Genomic DNA, 26,644 nt, shown 5'->3' on the forward strand with positions numbered 1-26,644 from the left:
TCACTGTTCATTTCTTTGCATTTTAACTTTGTAAACTATAAACTCATGCGTCTCCTCACGGTTTGTGTCTCATTTTGTAAGCTAACTGACAACAACAGTTGTTCGCTCACATTCTCCCCTGCTGGCCACGCCCACTCCTGCCCGATGCTCGCGGAGCTCCACGCCCATTAATCATGCATCTTTTGAAAAAATTCTGAAGTAGACTTTAACCGAAAGTGGGGGGTGTCATGGCCCTTTAAATGGAAAATATAATTATAAAAAATTGACTTAAGACAAGAGCATGCTCTATAATTAAAATTTGAACATAGCTACAATGCGTCATATTTCATTTATCACGTGAGGAGGAAAAGAGGAGTCGAATTTACAGAAAGAGGATGGCGGAAGATTTAGTGTCAAAACGCAATGCAAAAGCGCCTGTTTGGCTATATTTTGAGTTCTAACCAAATGCAAAAGAGAACCCGAAGACGTTAATGAGGCACTCTGCAAACTTTGCCTTACAAAGGTGGCAGCATCTAGAGGAAACATAACTAATTTATACACGCACCTTCAACTCACCTTTATGTTTAACTATGGGTGGGTCGCGGATAGATCAATGGCCATAAATACGCAACGCATACTCTCATTTTAAAAATCACGCGACCATCATCTCACAATGTTTATTAATAAATATCTTATTTTTTTATTTAAACGAGTGATTTAGCAATGCCGCGCCATTGACAATCCAACAGCAGAGAAACAACATCGTGGCAACAGGAGCACTTTTTCCAAAGTTCAGCTGTTCTTTTTTGCGCTTGATTATGTGTTTAACATTTAAAAAAAATCCATAATAAATAGGCCGACAAGAGCGCATCCTGTGTGTGCACGCATCTTTTATAACGCCCACTCCCACAGTGATACCGGTATTACCGGTGTTGTCACATGTCGATTAACCGGTGGGGAAATTTCCTCATCGTCACAACCCTACTGTAGTGTATAAGTGTGTGTGTGGGTGTTTCCCCCTGGGTTGAGGCTGTTAACCTGCCGTGTCTTGCCCTAATGAATTGAACACTGTGTAGTATGCAGTTTGTAGTGCACTATTGTTTGAGATGTTGGTTTTCAGCATCACGCAGGATCATTTGTATCTAGTGATGGTCAAGCTGAAGCGTCTGTCATTTTGAAGGATGATTCAGGGTTCAACTCAGTCGTGTCGTGGTTCACTTGTAGATGATTGGGGTCAAGGGTCAGACTCAAGGGTGCATGAACTGCACATTTAATACCTGGCTAACTACTGTCATTCTTTAAAAGCCCACATGGGATTGCAACCTGTAACTTGGTTATTGAGCTAATTTCTCGTTTAGCCAAATTTATTCACTGCCTAGTATTTTTATAATTCATCAGATATTTTACCTTTATGATTATTTTAGCATTCATTTATTCATTCATTTTCCTTCAGCTTAGTCCCTTTATTAATCAGTGGTCGCCACAGCGGAATGAACCGCCAACTTGATGCATTGAGTGTGTGCCTTACTAAAAAGATAGGTCTTTAATCTAGTTTTGTTTTTTCAATTTGTTCATTAAACTTTTCAGATATAACTAATTATTTTTACAGAGAAATTTAAACAGATATTATTCCCACCCCTACCCTCTACATAAGTTGAAATTACATTTATCATTTAAAGAAAGAAGAAAAAAAAATACTCATGATAATAACAAAATAATAATCAAATAAAAAAAAACAATTAAGTAAATAAAATTAATAAATTATTAAAAAATAAAAATTAAATAAATAACTCCAAATTATACAAAATGAGTCCTCGGATGTTTATAAAGTACCTAATCATGTGACATGCTCAGAAAAAAAAGTCTAAATGGGTCCCATGTTTCAGAAAAGGCCCTAGTAATGCCATTTATTGTAAATCTAATTTTTTCCAAGTGGACGAAGCTCATTGCGTCTCGCAACCAGTTGTCAAAACTCGAAGGAAATCTTTGTTTCCATAATAACAGAATACAACGTCTTGCTAACAGTGTCAAAAATGCAAGGGCGTTTGCAGTACAGCTTGATAGCCCTACTATATTCCAGGAAAGTCCAAAAAGCGCAATAAGAGGGCATGGTTCGATGTGTATCTTTGTCACAGAAGAGAAACACTTGAAAATTGATAGCCAAAAAGAAGTGATTGATGGGCAAAGCCAAAACATATGTATTAAGTCTGTTTAATCTAGTTTTGAATTGGGTGAGTGTGTCTGAGCCCCGGACATTATCAGGAAGGACTTTATTTTAAACCCGGAAGATGAAATTAGACGACAAAAGGCGCCACTCAAAATTAACTATTTTTTTCCACAATAAAGGTGACAGGTGCCAACGTTGTCTTAACTGATGCTCAACACACACAAATCTGTTAAAATCTCAAAACAAAGTACTTCAGAGTGTGTTGAACCTTTAAGTCTTTTGGATGATCCGAATGAATTATTAATTCATTAATTTTCTTGTCGGCTTAGTCCCTTTATTAATGTGGGGTCGCCACAGCGGAATGAACCGCCAACTTATTTAGCAAGTTTTTTTACGCAGCGGATGCTCTTCCAGCCGCAACCTATCTCTGAGAACATCCACACACACATTCACACACACACACTCATACACTACAGACAATTTAGCCTACCCAATTCACCTGTACCGCATGTCTTTGGATTCTGGGGGAAACTGGAGCACCCGGAGGAAACCCACGCCAAGGCAGGGAGAACATGCAAACTCCACACAGAAATGCCAACTGAGCAGAGGGTAAACCAGCGACCCAGCGACCTTCTTGCTGGGAGGCGACAGCACTACCTACTGCGCCACTGCCTCGCCCCCGAATGAATTATTTTGGCATTTTTAAAAGTCTCATTTCCTTCATGTCATGTGAAGAATTGTGTGGAAAAGGGAAAGAAATATGATCAATTTAAACCAGCATAGAGCATTTTAAGAGCTCGGGCCCGCATGACGTCTTTTATAGGATAGATTACGCTGTTCTTTGAAGCCTCAGGGAATTCATGCAACAAGATCTCAGTTGCTGCAGCTCTCCAGTGTCGCATTACCACAAGTCTGGCCTGCGTTTGGACAGATTCGGAGGCGGTGTGGATATCAGCTGTTTTCTGACCTCGCTTTAACACGCAAACACTGCAAATCCTCACCTGACGTGCTTCTGGCTGATCTGAGATCTGACCTGATGCCTCTCGCATAGGGATCAGCAAAGTGGACTACAGTTAAAGTCAGAATTATAAGCCCTCCTGTATGTTTATTTCGCCAATTTTTGTTTAATGGAAAGAAGATTTTTTTCCAAAATATTTCTAAACATTCATTCATTTTCCTTCAGCTTAGTCCCTTTATTCATCAGGGGTTGCCACAGTGGAATGAACTGCCAACTGATCCAGCATATGTTCTACACAGCGGATGCTCTTCCAGCTGCAACCCAGTAATGGGGCACATCCATAAACACTCATTCACACACATACTCTCTGAGCAATTTAGTTTATTCTATGCACCTATAGCGCATGTGTTTGGACTGTGGAACAGGAGCACCCGGAGGAAACCCAAACCAACCTGGGGAGAACATGCAAACTCCACACAGAAACGCCAACTGACTCAGCCATGACTTCAACCAGTGACCTTCTTGCTGAGGCAACATTGCTAACCGCTGAGCCATCATGTCGCCCCCATTTTTAAACATAAGAATTTTAATAACCGATTTCTTTTATTTTTGCCATGATGATAGTAATTAATATTTTACTAAATATTTTACAAGATACTAGTATTCAGCTTAAAGTGCACTTAACTAGGTTAATTAGACCTGTTACACTCAGCCCCCAAACCTCACTGCCATCCCGGATGAGCCCCCTCATGTAAACCACCGGTCCTACTTTACCCAACCCGGTCTGAGCCGGGATCGAACCAACAATTCTTTGCATGGGAATCGTTTGCTCTAACTAGAAGGCTAAAGACCATGGCCTCTAGTATATGTCGCTAGAGCACCTTTAGAGGTCAGAGGAGTGAGGTTTACCTGCATAGCTGGCTTCTTACATAACAATGGTTAGTTCTGTAGACAATCGGAAGAAATATTGCCTAAAGGGCCGATCACACAGAAAGTGCTTTTTGCATTGAGAGGCGCCTTTTTGGATGATTTCCTAACGTCCACGAGTGTTTTGCTTGCTGCTTATGCGCCCTGCGCTTCTCGCATTTTAACCGCCTGCTACGCCTCGCGTTTTTGCCGTTGCACACTGTGCGCTCGCAGTTGAAACAAAGTCGATTCTGAGCAAAAGAAGCGCGTTCCTTCAGTTGCGTCTTATTCATTCTCCAATCAAATGAAAGCAGAGGTGATGTTTTTGTTGAAGTGACAGCAGTGTTTGTGGAGAGATGGAGGAGAGACTAATGGTTGCTGTTTTGAGTTATTTGGACCTGTATGACTTAACTAATCTTGAATTTCACAATATTATTATATATTAAAATTATAACAATATCAACAGCAACACTTGCACACAATACTGATTCAGTCGTTGCCTAGCAACATAAAAAGCGCAGTGCACTTCTTTTTTCTTGTCAACAAAAAAGGCAGTTTAGGCTCTGTTAAACATAATTTGGAAAATATTTGAAAAATAAATAAAATTCACAGGACGGCGAACCATTTTGACTGCAACTATGTTAGGAGCAACCGTTCAATGGCAAGAAAATAATGCACATTTGTGGTGGTGATGCAATCATATGATAAAAAAGGAGTGTGCATTATTTTCTCTTATGACACATCTGTCTGGAATACTCGATTCTGATTGGTCATTTGTGACATTCCCGACATCCTTAGATAACAACCGATGAATAACGCAGGCTCATTGCGCAACTTCGAATCACATTTTCAGAGTGTACGCTAACCTTAAAGTGTTAATAAATGTTCTCTGATAATTCTGGTAATGATGAGCTCTATGCTGCAGCTATAACAATAACAAGAAAGAACAGTGATATTATTTGATGTTTGACAACATCAAAAATCTTATTCCAGATGATGAAATCACAAAAATGAAAACAGAAAACTCTGACAGCCAATCAAGATAACAACCGCTAAATAACACAGGATCATCTGGGGACTTCGAATCGCCTTGACCGTCAGTAAATACGTTCACATCCATATACTTACATTTACATTCATTTGTATCTGCCACGCTGTTTTACTGATTATTAGCGCCATCTTGTAAATTAATAATACGTAGGTCAGTAAATGCTTTATTCAGTCAGTTTTGTTTTTGTCAGCTTTGTTTTTTTGACTGTTTGGCGCCATCTTGTGTCTGAATAATGCGCAGGTTAGTGTATACTCCATCAGCTGTTTTTGTTTCTGTCTGCATAGACTCTGTTGCCATATCTGGTATTCTGACGATCTGTGTTACCTCCTCAGAATGTGCTAGCGGTAGCTCAATCTGTCATGTTTCAACCAAGCGGAACCTCCCGCTCTCTCTCAGGAAGCCAATACGGAAGTAACTAAAACTGCAATTCATCCGAAATTCAGCTAGTCCTAGCCGCTCCTGGCTCCAAAACAGAGCAAATTTAGTTGAGCCCACTGTTAGAATGGCCAACTTTACAGCAGAAAAAAAAGATTTTGGTTCATACAGCTAATATTACCCTTCATGACAACTGTGAGGGGGGTGAATTATTTTATAACTCATCCGTTTCCTTTATATTAAGTTATATTAAGTTTGCATAATTAAGGGCGTGGCCACTTGATTGACAACTAGGTCTCGTTGGACGCCGTCACGTCACCTCAGCTGAATCCTGCAGATTAGCCACTGAACTCGGCATATTTATCGTATTTCTGTGTTGTTTTATGTGGCTTTACACAGTCAACTGCCTTTTGGACTTGTTTCCTACAATTATTAGATAGCATGACATGCTGAGTGCACTTAATTGTGCTCACAAACCATTCACATGGCCTCCGTTTCCCATGTGAGTAAAGTTACATACTTATATACCATCTCTATACATGTATGTGTTTTATTTAAGATCATTTATTGTTTATATTTATATTTAGAGCTGACAGATTGATAAGCTGTAGGCTCTAGAACAGTCATCTGAAGCGTTGTCATACAGTGTTATGCTGGATTTCATCAATAGTCTTACATTAACTAACACAGACTATATCTGAAGTGTTTGGAAGTAATTCACATTTTCCTCCTGTTGAAAAACGTCATAAGAACAATGTTTAGTGGCTTAATGTATTACATCAGTGTTTTAAAAGTCTAAACACTTTATTGATATAGTGTACAACCAAGCACAAGTGGTCAGAACACAAACGTGTCACAGGTGATAAAGTATTAAGCGTTCTCCCAAAGTAAAGTGTGTCTGAACCAGGTCCAAGCTAAATGCCAGCAGGTGTCTGTAGCTCCGCTCACTCTCCGCCTCTTTGCCCTTGTTTGGTATCCCGCCGTAGGTGTGATGACGCGCAAACAAAATGGCGACGGTTGGCCGCGCCTACTTGTGGCTTGCGCTCTTTAGAAACCTATGGGTGACGTCACGGATACTACGTCCATATATTTTACAGTCTATGGTTTCAAAAAAAAAAAAAAAACGGGTAGCACATCTAAATGTCTGTCTGAATGAACTACCACTTTAAATAACAGTGTAGAGGCTTCATATATCTATTGTAATGAACCACATTAACAATAAACACATTTCAAATGGTTCATTCTGATTGACATGCGAAGCCTACAAGACGTGCCACCACTTTTTCTACAAAAATATGCTTCTGTATTGGATGTATTCATTGCACACGAAGCTATTTTTTGTCTCGCTGTACAGCCCTGACCAAACCACTTCCAGATTGCAGACACAGATTGTTTGTGTTATCGTTACTATCACGGGACGACTAATTCTTATCCTGAGGAGATTTTCGTCTTACTGCTTTTTGATAAGAAGTCAGCCATCCCTCCTTTCCGCAGTCCAATTTCTGTCTGTCTGTGAGATGGACTGAGATAGAGAGAAACAAACCGAAGAGGTGGACGGGTGGATGTATTGATTTAGGCTAAACGCTTGAGCACTAAAGATGCAATGAGATGCTGAGACCAGATTTATGCTTCAAACACAAGTCTGCGGTAAACCCACAATAATAATCCAGTCTTTGAAAAAGCTTCATTTTGCCTCACGGATGGTGAAATATATCTGATTTTTGTTGTATTTAACACTGCATTAGTAAATTAAGGGGTGTACAGCATCTCTCTAGAAGTAATATCTGTAGTTTAAAAACACCAGCAATGCTAACAACTCGTGCAAAAATAAATAATACATTTTTTCAGTGGTAAATATTTTTCTGTGTCTTGTTTTTGTGTGTGTGTGTGTGTGTGTGTGTGTGTGTGTGTGTGTGTGTGTGTGTGTGTGTGTGTGTGTGTGTGTGTGTGTGTGTGTGTGTGGGTGGGTTACAAATTTGATGCCATTTTGTGTTTTGGGTCAGTTTGTTTTGATCATATTTTAACCTATCTAAAGGCATAAAATGAAAATTGACAAAAGAGTCAATTAACTTTAATAATTTGTTACAGTTCTTTAATAATTAAATAGCATGACAAACCCCCATAGAAATCTGATTTATATGATAATACATGCAAATCACATATTTAACATTCAAGTTCATGTTCAGATTTTACAGATAGACTACCTGACAAGTTGAAATAATAACTTGAATTCTAGTTGATCATTTGCTATCTGGAGTGGCTTACATAAAAGGCCTCTAGATTACGCTTCTTTTACCAAAATAAAATATGATCATGCCTTGATTTTTAATTATTTAATTAGGACAGTAAGGTCTGACTTTGCTTAGACAAAAGTCTTGTCACTGAACAGAAATAATGTCCAGTATAGAATATAAAGTCCTGCTGCAGAGGAAAGAGTTAATATTGTGTCTGACTCCTATTAGCTTGGAGGACGGCACCTCTGCAATGGCTCCCAAAACAGACATTTAATATAATTATCAATGCATTAAATAGACAATTAATCGCAATCATTTTTAGGCAATTAATTGTAAGCCAAATTTCATAATTGTCACAGCTTGTGTTATCATAATACTGGAATTTCAAACATCAATACAATACCTTGAAAAATATTGATATACCATATCATTTTGGATACAGCGAGGAAACCACAAAATTGTTTATACAACTCTGCATGTCGGTCTTTAAAGTGCTTCACTAATACAATTGTATTAGCACTGTTCTGTAGCAATGCTTGCATACTGGCCTGTTTGAGTCCTTCCTGGTTTATTTGTTCACAAACCAAAAACTTTCTTAACCAAAACTAGCTGAGGGTGGTCAACACTAGGGTTGGGTATCGTTTGGGGTTATGTTGATACCGGTGCTAAATCAATACTTTTAAAATGGTACGGGTGCCTGAACCGATACTTTTGAGCCACAAAATGGATGACTATAGAAAAATCTTTTATTTGACAAAATCTTTTAAAAAATCATTTAATAGAACAATATAATTAAAGTTTAAAGTAAACATCATTTCATATTTGATATATTTGAGTTACTATAAGATATTTCCTTTGATCATTGGTTGGTTTGCATGAATTTAAGGGTGCTTTCACACTAGCACTTTTGGTCCGCCCCTGAGTTCGTTTGACGTCATAGTACGGTACATTTAGCTAGTGTGAATGCGTCTTCTGAATCCCACGAATTCACGGGTCGCACCCGAGTCCACCTGAAAGAGGTGGTCTGGGGTACGGTTCATGCGAACTCTGATACGGTTCACTTTAGATGTGAATGCAATCGTACCAAATAACGAAAGTGAACTATAGTGAACTGTCAACTGTACAACAAACTATCGTTTTCATAACGTTCGTTTGTTCGTGTGTGTCTTGTTTCGTACCTTGGTGACACGCGCGGGACTGAGCCAGGCAAACACAGTGATGTCTGCTTGTCTCCTTCAAAAACAGCTTCTGCAGACGCTGTGTGATGTTCTGAATGTGCATAATATTTTTGCGGCAGATGGACGCAAGTTGCTTTCTGTATGTCCAAAAGCTTTCAGTAAAAGTAGAATTACCGCGATGTGTGGAAGTCTTTCCATTTCGGCGCTTGCTTGCGTGGCCGTCACCTAGCAACGGCCATAAACAAAACAGCAGCTCGATGACGCAAGCGTACCGGGGTTCAGAAGGAAAAAAGACAGTGTGAACACAAACCAACCAAGGAGGTGGCAAGGGGAGACAATCGAACTTGGGTACGGTCCAGGCAAATGAACCAAGTGTGAAAGCACCCGAAGATTTGCATCATGGAATTACATTAGCTTACTGCTAACCTGTGGAAGGGCTGTCAATAAAATACTGAACTCTTTTTTTCCTAGGGTTTGGGGCTGTTGACTATGTTTACATGGTTATCAGTAATCTAATGATTTGCCTTAGTCTGAATAAGAGTATAATATGGTTCAGGTGTTTACATGAGTTGCTTTTTGAATGTTCCTTTCATGATCCCGTCTTACATTTTATAGTACGTAGATCGATTAACGTCATTGCGTCACCTCGATATCCATGTTTTCTCCAGAGTTTCATGTAGTTTCAGGTGTTTCATTTTTAATTTTCCACTTTAACTGCACTTTCACTTTCATTCAAGTACTTTTCATACATGCCCTCATGACAAACTGAGGTATTTGATGTGAGTATTAAGTATGGACTGGTGGAAGATGGCTCTTTTAATGGAATTTGATACCACACGTTGAATGGAAAGAAAAAACCTCCGCATTTCGCGAAGCAGGTGTCTGTGGTCAAATCACTGTTTACATGGTAGTGTAGACTTAATCAGAGTATTGTCTGTTATCCTGTTAAAATCGGAGCATTGGTGTCCATGTACGTACTCAGTGAAAGTGCCAGATGATGTCGCAAGCTTTCAGAGACAGTGCATTCCTCTGCCTTTAAGTTGATTCCATGAGCCCTCAAATCTCTCATTAGGCTTGACGTGTTTCCCCCTTATACACAGCTTTTGTAAAGCATCTGTTTTACGTTGCTGTGTCAGAATCCTTGCTTGTAAAATACGCTTTAGAACGCTTGGTTTAAGCAAATTTGATAAACGCGATGTTGTAAAAAAAAAAAAATGAGTGAAAAGAGAAGAGAGAGAACCCAGTCCAGGAGACTCAGAACAAGCAGAATTCCTTTATTGAGACGTGTTGGTTAATCTGCAGTCATACAGCGTCTTCAAGGTGTCCAATGTGTCTGCAAGAGACTACTAGAGGTCCGCAGTCTGCAAGTTCTTTCACAAGTCTCACACAAGTCTCACACAAGTCTGAATTAGTCTGAATTAAGACAAAGATTTCATGGCTATATTGTGTTCTTAGGAGGAGGGGATATGGCTAAACACAGCATGCAAATTAAGGGTTGTGGTCGGCAGGGTAAACTGCTTCTCAGGTCTAATCTCATCATGTTCTGGAGACAGAAACCGCCTGACCATTTGATCGAAAAGAGAAAACAATAGACACCCCATGCTGTGAAACTGACAATTTGCATTACTTTGGCTTAGCCTGTAATCAGAAAGATAAAGGTTAAATGTCCCTCCTAGCTGGGATGTTAATCAAATTATATAATTAAAAACCAGAGAATATAACTTTTCAGTTATACGTAGATTATTGTTCATTTGGAATTAGTTGATAGAAATTTATATTTCCACAGCGATCATGTGTGTTGATCTGAAGAGAGTCGCTCTCGCTCACCGAACGCGCTGTACTGTGCGTCTGTTCCCTAAGCAACAAGAACAAACGCCTGACATCGTCTGTATTCCTCAGAGTTGTTTAGAATTAAATGTTGTTGTGACAACGCGTACCTATGTGTGCCTGTGATGAACCCCTTGATGCTTCTTACGCCCTTGTCACAGCACTAGTGGCACCAAAATAGGCACCGAAATTCATATGCTGATTCTGTCCGGTACATACTGGCTACAAAGGTACCGGTGCTATAACGGCACCGGGTTTCGGTACCCAACCCTATTTAACACTTGCAATGTTGCCACTGGATACCTAATGTAGAAAGCGGAAGAGCAAAGTGTTCACATGAACCCGGAAGCTGCAACCTTTTTTTTCTGTTTGTTTTTCATATTGGGATGCAGTTCCTGGAAAAATTTAATATTACATGGGGAAACAGTGGGCGTGGCTTGTTTTTTCTGCTGCAAGCTGATTGGATGTAGTAAAGTAGACATTTCATTCAGAAAGATCCGGAAATGGTTTCAGGAGAGTTATTGAATCCTAACAGACTCCTCAATTTCTGTTTGTTGTCAAAACTGACAGTTGGAGGGGCGGGGTTAAGTACATTAGCCACGCCCAATGCCGCAGAGAGTTGTAACAAAGAGCTTAGAATGACCAAGAGGCGACACTCAATAGAACGTTCCATTGCAACAGCAGCGCCCAGCAACAGCCCTGGATTCCGCCATTTTGGAGTGAAAGTGATCGGCCGTCCATTGGACCTCATTACTATCGCAATAGCAAGCAGCTGCTTGGTTTTTTATTTATTCATTTAAAAAGCGCATTAAAGCTGAGATACAACCTGAAAGACGACAATACAACACTTATCACAATCATCAGCACTTTTAATAGTTTATTTTACAGACTTATAGTATGCTGTTGTTCTATTGGAGTTTTCATTCCAAAATGGCAGCCGCGCCCTCTAGTGGCTGTTTCCCAAATTACACTAGAGCGTCGCCTCTTCGTCATTCTAAGCTCTTTGGTTGTAATATAACAATTTAACTGAAAACAAACAGGAAGTGCATTTTCACATTTTGAAGGGTAAGCAAATACATTTTTTCGTAATGAAAGGCACACATGAATTGTTCATCAATGTGCACTAACAAAATCAGTATGATTAGTTTGGATTTCATTTGTTCTTTAAAGTTATCGATACTAACCAAGAGCAAGATCTTATCGTTTTAAATATTCCAGTATCAATACTTATCGAAATATGAATATTTTTGACTAGACTAGTAACAGCCCTACTGTTTAACATTAGTCGTTCTCAGTGCTTAAGGGGATTGTGTTTCTTTCAAAACTGCTAAAAAAGGGTGTTCACATCCCACGAACCCAAACAGGGCTCAGGTGCAGGACAGCAAAAGCGAACAAAAGCACACAATAATTACAGCGTAATGTCTGTAATTGACGTAATTGTAGATCTTTCACTCAATGAGACCATTAAGTACACAGTCTTGCATATTGTGTGTTTTTCAGGTACTTCTTTTATTCAATTGTTATGACTCTTCTCGTAGTTGGTTGGTTTGGTTCATGGCTGTGTAATTCTTTTAAAAAGTTTTTTATTATTAAATGACATGAGAAAGTACAAAGTTTTTTTGTTATCTTTCTCTTTAAATACTTCCACTCTTTAAAGAGGATTGTCAGTAATTTCAGTGTTATTGTCATTTTGTTCTGGATTCTTTTATATTCGGAATGAGTATTAGAAATATATCTTAATATTAGTTACTGTTAGTTTCCGTCTTGTTAGTCGAATCCTCAATAGAAAAAGCAGTCTTTCATGCAGGTTTAACTTTGTTTTATTATAAGCTATTAAGAGTTATGAAATGGATAGTTAATGCAATGATTAAAAATTCTCACCATGTACTCGCCCTCAAGTTTTTCTAAACTTTTATGAATTTCTTCCTTCTATTGAACACAAAACAAGTTATTCTGAAGAATGTGGAAAAAAGCAACATCCAAAAATACTATAGAAGTCAATTGCTGTTTTATTTATTTATTTATTTATTTATTTATTTATTTATTTATGTATGTATTTATTTATTTATTTATGTATTTTTATTTTTACTTTTATTTTTATTTATTTATTTTAATTTATTTTTTATTTTTATTTATTTTATTTTTTTATTATTACACAAATTACATGAAACACTTACAAAAAAGCAAAGAACGGAGATTGAAAAAAAATAAGATACTGGCAGGTGTGTGTGTGTGTGTGTGTGTGTGTGTGTGTGTGTGTATGTGTGTGTGTGTGTGTGCGCGCATGTAAAGGTACTGGGTGGACAAGTCATTAATTCATTCATTTATTAATTCATTATCTTTTCGGCTTAGTTCCTTTATTAATCTGGGGTCGCCACAGCGGAATAAACCGGAAATTTATCCAGCATATGTTTATAAGCTAAGACTCGAACCAGCGACCTTCTTGCTGTGAGGCGAACGTGATACCCACTGCACCACCGTGCAGCCCCGGGTGGACAAGTCAAAGGACATAAATATGAGAACAAAAAAATATATATACATACAACATGTATAACAGTAGAAAGCATATCATTATACGTCATAAATATCAAAAACTGAAGTGAATAATATAGATAGAAATAAAACAAGACAAAACCAATTGGGTATGGAATGACAACAGTGATAGTAATGTAATGATGGTAATAATGACAGTAAAAAAGACAACAATAATAAAAATATTAATAACACCACCAACAATGACTACTACTACACCAACTATAACTGCTGTTACTGCAACTACTGCTACTACTTCAACAATTATTAATACTATACCAACACTACTATCTTTCTTTGTGTTAAACAGAAGAAATAAACTTAAACTGGTTTGTAACATGCAGAGGATGAATAAATGATGACAGAATTTTCTATTTTTGGGCGTACTGTCCCTGTAATGAATGGAAAATCTCATATACGGCCTCTTAAAGTGGGCAGAAATGACTGTAATTCCCTAAAGCTGAATTGAACTGGTGAATATTTGTATGGACTTAGACACACCGACAGCGAGAATGCTTAAATGAGCCTCAGTAGTGCTGTTTTTCCAGGGTGTGTAAGTGTCATCTCGGTTGTTAACAGTTATGCAAGGCCTCCAGCGCATTATGAAGGCATGGATTCATGAGAGAGATGAAGGGAGTGTGCAGAACTCTCTATTTATTCAATGAATGAATCAGACTGTCAGCCTCCTACACACAGCTTCACCTGCGATGCTCGGATACAAACACAGCTGTGGAGCTTCTGTGTTTCTGTAATAGCAATTCATTTCTATTAATGAGTTCATGGATATTATTGGTTAAAACATTTAGAAAAAAAATTCTAAAAAAGGAAATTTAATAGATACAGGTGAAGTCAGAATTATGAGCCCCCTTTTGAATTTTTTTATATTTCCCAAATGATGTTTCACAGAGGCAGGAAATTCACAGTATGTCTGATAATATATTTTTTTTCTGGAGAAAGTCTTATTTGTTTTATTTCGGCTAGAATAAAAGCAGTTTTTAATTTTTTAAACACCATTTTAAGGACAAAATTATTAGCCCCTCTAAGCTATTTTTTTTTTCAGATAGTCAACAGAATATATCATCGTTATAAAATAGGGGTGTCACGATTTCGATTCTTAATCGAAATCGATCGAAATTTATGCTCAATTTCGATTATCGAATCAAAAAATAGAATCGTCGATGCTGCCACGCCCCCATGTCACGTCAGCTTGGCTTGCGAAGCAGGAAAATAACAGGCTTGTTGAAGGGCTTGTTAAACTGCAGACGCAGGAGACCCGTCGACAGAGCTTAAACCCTCTCCTCTTCCAATGAAGTTGCCGGTGTTTAAGCATTTTGGATTTCCAGTGAGTTATGTTGACAACGTTCGTGTCGTATTATGTACGGTTCGTCCGATAGACAACACCGGCATCGCGATCCTCCGCCCACCCCCGTTGCAAATCCGCTCGCGAAAAGTACACACTCAGGCCCTGTTTACACTGTCTTTGTTTTTAAATAGCATTTTAAAACGACAACGATTTGACATCCACAGTGGCGTGTAGCATTTCTGAGCAGCCCTCCTTCCTCTCTACCTCTGAAAATGCACATCACGTGACCACACAGACATAGACGCATACACAGCCATGCGCTCGAGACAGCAGGTCCAGGCAGTCAGAGGACTGGTTCAATCTTTCACTCACTTGCACCTCAGATACTGTTGGCTGGTTCCTGTTGGTTGTGCGTCTTTTTACCAACGCCATTATAATGACACAGATCACTGCTTATTCACGAGTCCCGCAGAAAAAGTGATTTACAGGTGGTAATTATGTGTGTATCTTGCCTTTATTCATTTACTGTATGGTTTGTTTATGGGTAAAACAAAGACCATGCAGGTCAGGTAGTTTAAACGGTAGGCTACAAATAATGAATTGGTCATTAATTAATTATTTATTCATAATCGAAAATCGAATCGAATCGTGCCTTTAGAATCGAAAATGTAATCGAATCAAGGATTTGGAGGATCGTGACACCCTTATTATAAAATAACTTGCCTAATTACCCTAACCTGCCTCGTTAACCTAATTAACCTAGTTAAGCCTTAAAATGTAACTTTAAGCTGTATAGAAGTGTCTTAAAAAACATCTAGTGTTAAAAATATTATTTACTCTCATCATGGCAAAGATAAAATAAATGTACACTACCTGACAAAAGTCTTGTTGTTGATTCCAGTTGTAAGAGCAACAAATAAAAACTTGACTTCTAGTGGATAATTTGGAAAAGTGGCAAAAGGTTGATTTTTTTCTGATGATTCATCTGTTGAACTTCATCGCAATCATCACCAATACTGCAGAAGACCTATTGAAACCCGCATGTACCCAAGCTTCTCACGGAAATCAGTCAAATTTGGTTGAAGGAAAAATCATGGTTTGGGGTTCCATTCAGTAATGCCTAGTTCAGACTGCGTGATTTTAGCCCTGATTTTGGCTCGCCGACAGGTTTTGAGAAATCGCCGACAAATGCCTGAAATCACAGGCAAATCGCTGCTCGTGCACGTGAGTGACAATCACACAGTATGAACGATCAAAGACGCAATCTGAGAGAATCACCGATGCCTGCGAGATATTTGGCGTGCTAAATATCTGGAGCTGTCGGCGATTCAAATCATGCCGTGTGAATTGAGTTTTGACTGAAAATAACATTGGCGATCGCCTACAACCAATGAGAGAGCAGCTTTCACTTGTGTGTGCGTGTGTGTATACCTGCTGCAGGCCAGCGGGAGGCTGGGCGAGAAGTTAAAAGCGCTCTTTTTCGGTTTATTTGGACCCACGAAATGGAGGAAAACTAGGGGAGGTTTGACAGGACTCAGGAGCAACCGTGTCTGTTTGGCGTTTCATACAGAAAGAAATTAGTTTATTATCAACGTTGAGGAGAAATGGCTAATTCCATTTAAACCCAGGTGAGCAAACATGTACATGTTCTACCCCATTAAAGGCTTCTTTCTCATAATGTAGTTAATAACAAAAGGTATAATACATGTTTTTGGCTGTGAGACGTAGTTTGGACGAAGTTGTCGGCGATTCTCCCTATAGTAAAGTCATGCAATGTGAATGTCCATGTCGCCGAACCATCTTGCAGTGTAAACAAAGCAGCGACGAAACGCTGGCCCAGATAGTCATGCAGTGTGAAAACATCTGTGACACGACTACTTTTAAAATCATGCAGTCTGAACTCGGCATAAGGCGGCGTGTGAGAGATCTGCAGAGTGGATGGCAACATCAACAGCCTGAGGTATCAAGACATTCGTGCTGCCCATTACATTACAAACCACAGGAGAGGGCAAATTCTCCAGCAGGATAGCGCTCCTTCTCATACTTCAGCCTCCACATCAAAGCTCCTGAAAGCAAAGAAGGTCAAGGTGCTCCAGGATTGGCCAGCCTAGTCACCAGATTATGTGATTGAGCATGTCTGGGGTAAGATGAAGGAGGAGGCATTGAAGATGAATCTAAAGAGTCTTGATGAACTCTGGGAGTCCTGCAAGAACGCTTTCTTTGCCATTCCAGATGACTTTATTAATCAGTGATTTGAGTCATGTCAGAGATGTATGGATGCAGTCCTCCAAGCTCATGGGAGTCAGACACAATATTGATTCTGTTTCCACTGCAGCATGACTTCATATTCTATACTGGACATTATTTCTGTTAAGTGACAATACTTTTGTCTAAGCAAAGTCAGACCTTACTGTCCTTTTAAATAATTAAAAATCAAGGCATGATCATATTTTATTTTGGTAAAAGAAGTGTACTCTAGAGGCCTTTGCCTTTCATATAAGCCACTTCTGATACCAAATGATCAACTAGAAGTCAATTTATTATTTGTTCCTAAAATTTTGACATTTTGAAGACTTTGTCAGGTAGTGTATACATTGTACTGCATAAATTGTTTTCTTAATCAGTTACTGGGTATTTTTCCCACATTTTTTAAACATTTCTCTTTTTTATTGCAAATATTATTAATTTGACATACGTTTTCTTAGAAACATTATTTAAGATATTAGTCTTGTTTACTGAAATAAAAAATACATAAATATTTAGTGACGTTATTTTTGGCTGTGGGATATTTATTTTTGAAAACAAGAAATTAGATTGCAAAAAACACATTTTTTACTTTAACTTCAATTGAAAATCAGCTTTACTGAAATAAAATACGTTTCTTATTTGCCCAAACTACCTTAACTGATATTAACTGTCATGACTATGTATGAACACCAAATGCCACTGCAGTTCGCCTGCAACTCCCTGCGAACTACAGTGGCGAAAAAACTACATATCCACACATTCCTTTGTGCATACACCCGGTCTTTCATATACACCGATTGCAATCACAGCTGTCTCTGTTTCCCCATTGATTACCTGGACTATATATTCAGTCATTCATCCTCTGTTTGTCAGTTGGTCATTGTTGTCTCTGGTATGTTGTTCGTGATCTCGCTCTTGTAGCTTGTTAAAGTCTGGTTCGTGTTTAATCTGTCTAAGTTTCTTGATTTATTTGTTTGTTTGCCCTTTTGTACTTTTGTATTTTTGTCACTTTCTCTGCACTATACATCAATTAAAACTGCACTTGGATTCTACACCCGTTTTTGTTCCTGTTTTGATCACCTTAACGAGACAATTAACAATAGATTAATTCTAAATATGAAGGTCAAATCACACAGCTTAGATAAAAACTGCACTTGAAAATGTAAAATGGTGTTAAATGCTACTCAAATGAAATCACTAGTATTTTAACATGCTCTGAAATCTGTTTTCCTCTCAGTAATTTATCAAGATCTTATTCTCTCGCATGATCTGCATCCCTTTTTATAGCTGCTGTGTGAAAAGATATCCCGCCTTTCAGTTTAAAGAGCCAATCAGCTTATCAATGTTCATGCATATGCATTAACTGGACCTGCAAATGGCTTTTTGGGTCATTTGTGGGACATTTATGCAATATTTGTCAGATTTAATTTAAAATGCAGAAGCCAAATGCAATATTTTGGGTAAAACTACTAGTCAGTGTGAGTGCAGTCAACATTTGCTGGCTCTTATGCCAAACAGATCATGTCACCGTAGTGTTATTGAGCTCCGGGTGAATGTGTGTGTGTGATGCAGTTTTGGTAATGGATGCTGTGTGCTTCCTCAGCCTCTGTATTTCACGCCTCACTGCACTGAACCAGAGCCAAGAAATTTGTCGTAGATTTCTGTTTATTGTGTTTAGAGGTGCAAGCGAGAGGAACAGAGAGGCATGTGAAGGATATATTAAACAGGTCAAAAACGAAAAGGGACTAAATGTTTAATACAGCTAGAGTCAAATGCATCCTGTTTATTCATTTTCTGACAAAAATTAGGATTGATCATACATTTTTTAGCATGATTTTCTGAAGACACACTTAAAGGGATAGTTCACGCAAAAATGAATGAAAATCAAACATACTGTACTAATCCTGTACTTGCTTGTTAGAATATGAAAAAGAATAAGGGCTCTATTTTGACGGTCCTTGCGCAGAGCGCAAAACGCAGGGCGGAAACGCTTTCAGGGCTTGTCAGAACACATTTTTGCTAATTTAATTTTCTTGAGTTATTGGTGTGTTTTGAGAATAAACCAATCAGAGTCTCATCTCCCATTCCCTTTATGGGCCAGCTGCGTTGTGCCGTAAGCGCATTCGCTATTTACAGGACGTAAAGTAGGTCTAAGTGAAGACAATCACCTACTGCACCTTATATAAACATTACATTTATTGAATTAAAAAATGTCAAACAAAAGTCAACTAACCACTTTTTAAAGAGTTTAATCACTTAGGGCCCTATCATACACCCGGCGCAATGTGGCACAAGGCGCAGCGCAGTAGTCTTTTGGTAGTTTCAGCTTGGCGCAAGAGTCGTTTTGAGGCCTTGCGCTACGCTGTTTAAATAGCAAATGCATAAGCGCTCATATGTGCGCCCATAGGCGTTCTATGGCCGCACATATGAGTTGAGTTAAGTTGACAAGTTAAGTTGACATTAAGTTGAGTTGACTCAACTTAATGTCGATATCTAAGCACTGCACATGGTTGCTTAATAAATTGAATTCAACAGGTTTTTAAAGTTTGATTATGCATGCAAATAGTGAATCTGCACTGAATATGCAGAAAATATTGCTTTAACAGGACCTCTCTTCTGTGACTAAAATACAGACAAACTTTAATGTAAAAGTCTGAAATAGTTCTTTTTTAATACTGTATCTGCTGCTCATTTTGCATGCTATGCTTCATTTATGTGTCTTTCATGAGTATCTGGTTTGATCTTATCCTCAGTTTCATGCTGAGGAATGAAGAAAGAGAGAGAAGATACTCGGGCCAAACGTTAATATGGTTATTTAGGCACCGAATAGAAGGGGACTCTTTGAATTTCCCTTTGGGTCGTGGAGAAAATTGGACTTCTGAAGGTGAAGAAAAGGCCATTGTCAGCATGAACTGGGTTTGAACTCCTCTGAAATTGGAAAGGCATTAGCAGAGTGAATCTGTGAGGCTCATCTTCTGGAAATTAACCAGCGCAATTAAACTGCCTGGAGGCGCTGAGCCGGCTAAAGAGGAGAGAGATACCTGTGAAACTCTGACTGCAAGCAAGGAACAATTACAGTATAGTCAACCTGCAGAACAGCACTGATGACGACACTGGGCTTATATTTATTGTGTGTTAGTATTTATTTAAATGGTGCATTAGCTTTCCCATATAGAAATCAAATACAACTGTATGCAAATAACAAACATACAAGTTCATATTTGGATCTCACTAAGGGTGTCACGATCCTCCAAATCCTCGATTCGATTACATTTTCGATTCTAAAGGCACGATTCGATTCGATTTTCGATTATGAACAATTAATTAATTAATGACCAATTAATTATTTGTAGCCTACCGTTTAAACTACCTGACCTGCATGGTCTTTGTTTTACCCATAAACAAATCATACAGTAAATAAATAAAGGCAAGTTACACACAATTACCACCTGTCAATCACTTTTTCTGCGGGACTCGTGAATAGGCAGTGATCTGTGTCGTTATAATGGCGTCGGTAAAAAAGACGCACAACCAACAGAAACCAGCCAACAGTATCTGAGGTGCAAGTGAGTGAAAGATTGAAGCAGTCCTCTGACTGCCTGGACCTGCTGTCTCGAGCGCATGGCTGTGTATGCGTCTATGTCTGTGTGGTCACGTGATGTGCATTTTCAGAGGTAGAGAGGAAGGAGGGCTGCTCAGAAATGCTACACGCCACTGTGGATGTCAAATCGTTGTCGTTTTAAAATGCCATTTAAAAACAAAGACAGTGTAAACAGGGCCTGAGTGTGTACTTTTCACGAGCGGATTTGCAACGGGGGTGGGCGGAGGATCGCGATGCCGGTGTTGTCTATCGGACGAAACGTACGTAATAATACATACATAGCAGTGCTTGCAAAACTGTGTTTTTTTTGTCGACAACATGAACGTTGTCAACATAACTCACTGGAAATCCAAAATGCTTCCACACCGTCGACTTCATTGAAAGAGGAGAGGGTTTAAGTTCTGTCGACGGGTCTCCTGCGTCTGCAGTTTAACAAGCACTTCAAAAAGCCTGTTTTTTTCCCGCTTGGCAAGCCAAGCTGACGTGACATGGGGGCGTGGCAGCATCGACGATTCTATTTTTTGATTCGATAATCGAAATTGAGCATAAATTTCGATCGATTTTAATTAAAAATCTAAATCGTGACCCCCCTAGATCTCACATATATAAAATATATGTCCTATATGCAACATATGATTTAAAATATTGCAAAAAAGGCTGTTTACAAAAATTAGAATTACAAATAGTATTTATTATTATTATAGTACTTATACTATTTATTAGCATTATAGTATTATTAGTATTAAAGTACAACTTACTAGTACCGAGTTGGAACCCCCTTTTGCCTTCAGAACTGCCTTAATCTTTCATGGCATAGATTCAACAAGGTACTGGAAATATTCCTTAGCGAAGAGACTTTTTGGCTCAAAGACATTTATGCCTGTTAATTTCAGTGCTGTATTTTGACAGATTTCGCAAAGGCTTCAGCTATTCTACCTGTCAGCTGGTACCAGCCTCAGTTTTGCGGCTTGACTTGTCTGTGTCAATGTCTGGATGACAGCGAGAGAGAGATGAGATCAGACTTCAGATTCGATGTGTGGCCACACTACACAGTTACTTTACTGCAATTTTTTTAATAAACGCTCATCTAAATGAACTTTTGATTCGATTAAATGCCGAAATATTGCCAGACAGGCGAAGCAACTTTGGGTTTTTAAAGAGACCGGCTTTAGTTATAAAAGACAGTCACACACACAGGATACACTCTTGTCGGCCTATTCATTATTGATTTCCAACCATTAAACGCATAATAATCAAGTGCAAAAAAAAATAAAGTGCCGCTGTGGTTGCTTTGTTTCTCTGCAGTTGGGCTATTAATGGCGCAGCATTGCTAAATCACTCGTTTTAATAAAAAATAAGATAATTTATTATTAAACATTGTGATTTTTAAAATGAGAGTATGCGTTGCGTATTTATGGCTATTGATCTTATCTACCCGCGACCCACCCATAGTTAAACATCAAGTAGGTGCGTTGAAGGTGCGTGTATAAATTAGTTGTGATTCCTCCAGATGCTGCCACCTTTGTCAGGCAAAGTTTGCAGATTGCCATATTTGGTTTGAACCCAAAATGTTGCTAAACAGGTGCTTTTGCATTGCATTTTGACACTAAATCATCTGCCATTCTCTTTCTTTAAACACCTCTCGTTCTCCTCTCGTGATAACTGAAATATGACACATTGTAGCTGTTCAGATTTTAATTATAGTGCATGCGCTCGTTTTGCGTTAATTATTTAGAATTAAATTTGCCATTGATATTGAATAAAAAAATGAATACTTAAAAAAAACAAATGTGGGGACGGTGTCAATGTGGAAAAGTGATGTCACCGTTATTGCGTATTAAAATCGGTAACACCGTTAACACCGTCTATCGTGGCATGCCTATTATGCAGTGGTTAAGGTGGTTTTTGTGGTGGATTTAATGTTTTGGGTGGTTGTTAAGATGTTGCTATATGGTTGCTAGAGTGTTCAAGGTACTTGCTAGGTCATTGCTATGTGGTTGATAGGGCATTGCTTCATTTACATTTGCAGCACAAACATTTAAAGCGGACCTATTATGCGCCTTTTTACGAGATGTAAAATAAGTCTCTAGAGCAGGGCTGTTCAATTAGTTTGTCATAGGGTTCGGTTTATGAAAAACATCTCAAACTAAGGGCTGGAGAGATATGACATACTATATGAGTGATGACAAAACTGCATATAAGAGCCCATATGCTGTATTTTCCCTAAGACAACCTTGTTGGCTTTTTCTACATTAAAATGTTAATATATTGCATTTTGAAACTATATAATATCAGTGCAAACATTTAAATGTTGTATTTCAGAGCACAACAAAAGCAGTGCAGTGCTGAAGTAGGCTTCTTCTACATTTATATGTTATGTTTTGAACTGCGTAACAATTAGGGATGCAACAATTATAGATTTTGGTTGTACGATTTTATAGTCTCAAGAATAATTATGCTTTCACAATTATCACGTCTAATGTAAATTCAAGCTTTATATTAGGGAAGTAGATATTTAGATTAACTGTTGTTTCTATCTGCGTTCATGCATACATAATCATTTTAATAATAATTAAAACATATCTTTTGTTGACATTGCACTGAAAAGCACGCACAACTCTCACCGTGAGATGTTTTTTTACTGCTGATATGGGAATGGCCACTGCTATAGTTAATCCGGTGTGCGTGCGTATACATACTTGGAACTTTAAACTAGCGCACAGTTGGCAACTTGGCATAACTTGCTGCAGTTTCGTTATGTTCCGTGCAACAGAAATGCGGCATAGAAGCCTTTACTATTAATTAACTGTGACGAATTAAAGCACAGTTAATAGTGATATCGACTAATATTGTTGCATCCCTTATTGACAAAAGGCCTTTTCTACGAACACATCTAAATGTTTTTGGCTGCCGCACCACTCGCTTTGGTGACTCACGCTCTGCGCAGCCTCTGCAGCTCATGCTGTATTGAACAGACACACTTCATAACTTTAGCGGCCGTTTTTCGACTGAACTAAATTTATTTTTTGATGTCTTGGTCACACTATTTGGAGAGCCAGAACAAATTGTCTTGGGGGCCGGGTTTGCCGAAGTTTCAGCTCAAAATAACACACAAATAATAGTTTATCTCTTTTAATATGACCCTTTTAGGCTTTGATCCTAATTGTGCCTTTTTGTTGACTGTTCTGCTCTTTTAAAAAGAGGGCGGAGCTACAGATGCCTATGTGTCAGCATAGTGGCAGATTTAAAAACAAGACTAACATCGTATGATAATAAAGGAAAGATGGTCACGAGTGGGTGGGGCTTTACCCCTCTGATGACACGTACAAAGTGAGAATGTCTATCAAAGTGTTTCTGCAGACTGTTTTTATCAAGTGTGATTGTAAATAACGACATTTTTAACATTAGATGCTGGTTATATTCATAGACTGTTGCCATATAACTGTGTTTAATCCCCTTATAAAAGTGATTTTTGCATAATAGGTCCCCTTTACAGGATAATTTTAACATATAAAGGCTGTTCCCTTCACCCATCTGCAGTTGTATGTAATTGTAAGATCACTGCTATGTGGTTGTTAGGGTGTCAATATGAGCAAGTAATAGTGATTGTTGACTTAGCAAACTCTAACAATAATAATACAAACATTGGCCATTTAGTTCTAGTCTCAGCTCTGAGCGTTCCAGCCATTGATATCTGCTGACCTCAGTCTGCCTCACACTGGCCTGATCAATGCTATCGATTAGTTCCGGTGGTGGGTGAGATGCAGTTGACTGTGTGCTGAATAACTTTTAGTTGCCAATTAGCACCATTTTGCTCCTTTATTCGACCGCAGTATTGAACGGAGGCATATCCATCAATATTAGTCCATCTACTTTGTGAATTTTTTGTATTTCTCTCACCTACTCTTTATTACCAAAATCCCCTTCAATATCCCCAAAATTAACACAGCTCATTGTCTAATTTACACATTGTACTTTAAAGGTCCCATGAATTAAAAGTAGGAAAGTTCTTTAGATGTTAGTATCAGTGTGGTTAGTTTTTAGGATATCTGTAAGCTAGTGCACAACAAAGCAGTGACAATATTCATGTTTAGAAGATATGAAACTGATATAAACATGTAAAGCTTGCAGTTCGTCTCCTCCGTCTGGATCAACGGTTTTATTCACGTCACCTCAGTTTCTCATCAAATCATGACCAATCAAATGCTCTATAGTAAATATATGTGATGTAACGGTATAAAAAAATGTTAATTATTATTTACCTTAATTGCCAAAATTATCAGTTATCAATATTATTAGTTTTGTTAAAAAGAACTGAAAATGTTCAAAAAGTAAATCACACACACTTAAGGTAAGTTTTGTATCCGACAAATTATATAATAAATATAATTGCAATTTTTACATGCAATTTTGTGACAAACAAAATAAACTTTTCATGTGCAGTGCTTTTTTTGTTGGTAAACCTTGAAATCTGCCTCATAGGGATCACAATTTTTCACAAAATTGCATAAAGCTGTTTTATAAAAGCCAAAATTTTATTTAATTTTTAATTTAATTTTGTTTTATTTTTATCTTATTTTATTTTTATTTTATTTTTATTTCATTATTTTATTTTTATTTATTTTGTTTTATTTATTTATTTTTTATTTTTTTTTACATTTATTTATTTGTTTTGTTTCCCTTGATCATTTTCTGTAATTAAATTGTATTATTTTATTTTATTTTTATTTTTTTATTTAATTTTGTTTTATTTTATTTAGTTTTGTTTGTAAACTACAAACAATTACAATTGGTATTGAATAAGAACATGTTTCAAGGGATTTAAAGTAAACATGTTAATCACTAATTAAATACATTACTAAGAAAAAAACATAAACAAAAATATAAATACTCAAATGTACACTAAACATGTTAATAAATTGCGCCCCCTTGAGGAAGACGGGATTGAGCATTTAAAACTAGCACGAATTTCCCTCTGTCTAAAGGAGATTTTATGTTTTTTTATTTGACTGTGTATGTCCTTTTAAGGCCCATTGTGTGGTAATGTCGTCTCTTATTTCTCTGGCTAATCATTGATGGTCTGCCATCTTGCTGGGTGTGGTTGTCAAAGTTCAGTGTAATGCATGAGTGTGTGTCGAGTAAACGTTTCTTTCTGAGTGAATATATACTGAGTGTGTCTAAATGAGAGTTCAACAGTTTCGACACTCCCACTCGTGTCAGGAGTGTATCTTACAGATCCTGGAACATCTTTCTCTTTTAGGCTGGATTTAACGGGTGAGAGATTGTTTAGTACTTAACAAATTGTTTTATGTCTGTTGTCTTTTGTAATGGACATTATGGGTTGTGTAAGGGAGAATGTAACAAAAGTGGACATGAATATTTATGTAAATTAGCAATGACCTCACCAGGTTTTAATTATATTTTATAGTATAATACGTTTAATTTAATTTAATTTAATTTATTTTTATTACTTCTTTATCCAATTTGTGATAGTCATAAATTGTGTGATAGAAAAATATATTATATTATATTATATTATATTATATTATATTATATTATATTATATTATATTATATTATGTTGTATTATATCATATTATATTATTTTTTCTTATATTATTGTATTTAATTTTTATTATATTATGTTATTATATTATATTATTTAATATTATATTATTTTGTATTATACTACAATATTATATTTAATTTTATATTATATTATGCTATTTTATTATATTATATGTTATTATATCATATTATACTTATATTATAATATATTACTTTATATTATATTATTTATATTATATTATATTATTGTATTTATTTTATATTATATTATATTCAACTATTTTATGTTATTTTATTTTATGTTAGATTAAATTAGATTAGATTAGATTAAATTATATTATATTACATTATATTATTTAATATTTTATTATATTATATGTTAATATATTATATTGTTTTATATTATATTATTTTATATTATATCGTATTATATTATTTTGTATTATATTATATATTTAATTTTTATATTATATTATATTACTTTATGCTATATTATTTAGTTTTTTTATGTTATTATATTATATTAATTTATATTATATTATATTCTTTTGTATTATATTATATTATTGTATTTAATATTGTATTATATTATTTTATGTTATATTATTTAGTTATATTATATATTGTTATATTATATTATATTTTATTATATTATATTATATTATATTATATTATATTATATTATATTATATTATATTTATTAATTTCTTTCATTCATT

General features: G+C 36.9%; 2 protein-coding genes across 4 annotated transcripts in view; one reads left to right on the plus strand and one right to left on the minus strand.

Annotated features, from left to right (window-relative positions):
* Positions 1 to 26,644, minus strand: part of slc12a5a (solute carrier family 12 member 5a) — a 2,560,186-nt gene that overhangs the window by 152,820 nt on the left and 2,380,722 nt on the right. The window lies entirely within an intron of this gene.
* The window catches only part of pacsin1b (protein kinase C and casein kinase substrate in neurons 1b), a 91,390-nt gene that overhangs the window by 15,436 nt on the left and 49,310 nt on the right, over positions 1 to 26,644 (plus strand). Inside the window, exon 1 of one of the 3 annotated variants that reach the window (XM_087256070.1) lies at positions 25,550 to 25,632. The exons of the other annotated variants lie outside the window; for them this stretch is intronic. The gene's annotated coding sequence lies outside the window, so the exon portion shown is untranslated. Of the gene's footprint in view, positions 1 to 25,549; positions 25,633 to 26,644 lie in introns of those variants that run through there. 3 annotated transcript variants of the gene reach the window in all.

Source organism: Danio rerio, chromosome 6 (assembly GCF_052040795.2).
Source record: "Danio rerio strain M-AB ecotype USA chromosome 6, GRCz13ab, whole genome shotgun sequence".
Lineage (NCBI taxonomy): Eukaryota > Metazoa > Chordata > Actinopteri > Cypriniformes > Danionidae > Danio > Danio rerio.